Here is a 3,168-nt window from a genome sequence, read left to right as displayed (position 1 = left end):
GGGGGGGAGTTGGAGGGAGGGGGAGGTATAAAGGATAAAGGGGATAGCGATCCTGTAATCCAACAATCACCAGACACCATCGAACTTGCCGAATTGACAAAGACAAAAAGATTAGTTTAATGGCTTGGAGGGTGCGTTACTTTCTTCCCGCTAGGAATCTTTGCCTCGTCACCAAGGGGGGAGTGGCTCTTCAATCACTGTGTGTGCGTGAGTCTGTCAGCCAGTGCGTGTGTCATCTGAGTGCAATGTGTCATTACTGTGTCGAAATGTGATACTAGTGAATAGTCTGTAAAATAGTGCGTAAAACACGTTCTTAAAAGACTGAATAGGTATTGTGTCATTATTTTTCACTTCTGCGAATGTATGTGTTTGTGTATGTGTATGTCTGTGTTTATGTATGTGTATGTGTGTGTATGTGCATGTGAATGTGTATGTGTGTTTAAATGTGTATATGTGTCTGTGTATGTGTATGTGTATGCGTATGTGTGTACGTGTATGCGTATGTATATGGGTGTGCATGTGCGTATTTGTGTGTTTGTGTGTATATGTCTGTATGTCTGTCTGAGTGTGCATGTGTACGACCCTTCTTGTACTAGCCCGACAGTCTAACCACTCCACCACCGATGCTGCCATCTCGCTAGTTGCCTCTCTGACATGCGTGAATAGCTCGTGGGTTAACCCTATCCGTACGTCGTGTTTTACTATCGCATCCATACGAGGTGAGGAACTCTGTGCCACAACTTAACCCTATTCGTACGTCGTGTTTTACTATCGCATCCATACGACGTGGGGAACTCTGTGCCACCACTCAACCCTATCCGTACGTCGTGTTTTACTATCGCATCCATACGACGCGGGGAACTCTGTGCCACCACTTTCCAAAGAGGATCCGTACACTTTGCATAGCAGTCTGTCAAAATGATTATTTGAGAAATACTGAAAGTTTCAAAGATATCTTCGTATTAGAAGTATTCTAAATTGTGAAGAATACAACCCCGGGGTACAAAATGACCCCAGGGCGTACGGATAGGGTTAAAAACTAAAACCCCCAACAGAATCTAAAAATAATCTCGTGTGACGTAGACCACATCTTCCCCTCGCAGCTTCTAATCTGATCGTGAAATGGCTTCCCATGACGAGGGCGGATAGCTCTATTGTTTCCTCCAGCGTTCATTTCTCACACGGAGGATGAGAGAGCTGGAAACTTGGACTTCATCCCTTACTTTCTCCCATTGTTTCTCAACCGGACCTTGGTGATTTCACAATTTCACGACATCATTGACGAGTTATATTGTAATGTAATAGATATTCTTACAGAATAATTGACAATTTATATGATATAATAGACAATTTTATAGAATAATTGACTAGTCACATTTTAATGTAATAGACAATTTTACAGAATTATTTGACAAGTTATATAATGTAATATACGAGTAATAGACTAATTTACTGAATAATTGGCAAGCTACAATATAATGTAATAGACAATTTTACAGAATAATTAACAAGTAATATCATAATATAATAGTCAAATTCAAAGAATAATTGGAAAGTAGTGTTATAATGTAATAGACAATTGCGTAGAATAATCAACAATTTACATCATGCATAATATAAAACACAACTCTACAGAATAATTGGAAAAGTTATATCATACTGTAATAGTCTTATTTTAAATTATTGACAAGTTATATTATAATATAATAGACAGTTTTAGAAAATAATTGACAGCTCATATTATAGTATAATAGATATTTTCTTGAATAAACGGAAAGTTATATTCTAATGTAAAATACAATTCTATAGAATAATTGTTAAGTTGTGCTATAATATAAAAGTCAGTTCCATGAGATCATTAACAAATTATATTATTGTATAATGTGCAATTTATAGAAAAATTATCAAGTTATATTATGATATAATAAGCTTAGTCAAATTCATACAGTTATTGACAAGTGGTATCATAATATAATAGACCATTCTATAGAATAATTGACAAGTTATATTACAATATAAAACCCAGCTGATTTTAAAAAATAACTGACAAGTTGTATTTTAAAAAATAGCCATTTTTATAGAACAATCAACATGTTGTGTTAAATTGTAATATTATAATAATATTATCTGAGCCTTGATATTCAGACAACTGTAATGAATAACTGTCAATTTATAATATTGTATTGAAATATAATACTATAACTGAACATGACGTTCAGATAATTTTATTGAGAAATTGACCTGTTGCAGTCAGAAAGGTTTTTTCATGAGTGACCCAGACACTTTCTCACCAAGACGCCAGATGTCGCGATAGGAGAGGAGAATGAGCAGATGCTTAGGGTTGTGATAGGTACTTGTGGCTTTCACGGGTATTTGTGGTTGTGACAGATACTTGTCCTTGTGACACAGATACTTGTGACAGATACTTGTGCTTGTGACAGATACTTGTGACAGATACGTGTGGATGTGACAGATACTTGTGGTTGTGACAGATACTTGTGGTTGTCACGGATACTTGGAGCTGTGACAGATACTTGTGACAGATACTTGTGACAGATACTTGTGACAGATACTTGTGCTTGTGACAGAGATACTTGTGACAGATACTTGTAATTGTGACAGATACTTGTCCTTGTGACACAGATACTTGTGATTGTAATTGTGACAGATACTTGTGACAGATACTTGTGACAAATACTTGTGCTTGTGACAGATACTTGTGCTTGTGACATATACTTGTAGTTGTGGCAGATACTTGTGACAGATACTTGTGACAGATAGCTGTGACAGATACTTCAAGTTGTGACAGATATTTGTGCTTGAGACAGATACTTGTGGTTGTGACAGATACTTGTAGTTGTGACAGATATTTCTGGTTGTGACAGATACTTAGCCTATAGCTGTGACAGATACTTGTAGTTGTGACTGATACTTGTGCTTGTCACAGATACTTGCACTTGTGACAGAGATACTTGTACGTTTGTGACTTCGATTTTGGGAACAGTTTCTTAGTTCCTCGATCTCCTGTTCTGAAAGGTAAGTTGTAGCTGTTTTTGAGAAAGGGGAGAGGGAGAAAGAAAGGGGTGGTTGGGTGCGGAAGGAAGGGAGAGATTGCGTGTGTACGTGTGTGTGTGTGTGTGTGTGTGTGTGTGTGTGTGTGTGTGTGTG

Source organism: Aplysia californica, unplaced genomic scaffold, assembly GCF_000002075.1.
Source record: "Aplysia californica isolate F4 #8 unplaced genomic scaffold, AplCal3.0 scaffold00470, whole genome shotgun sequence".
NCBI classification, from domain to species: Eukaryota; Metazoa; Mollusca; class Gastropoda; order Aplysiida; family Aplysiidae; genus Aplysia; species Aplysia californica.
The sequence above is the reverse complement of the archived record's forward strand: the minus strand, read 5'-3'. Positions refer to the sequence as shown.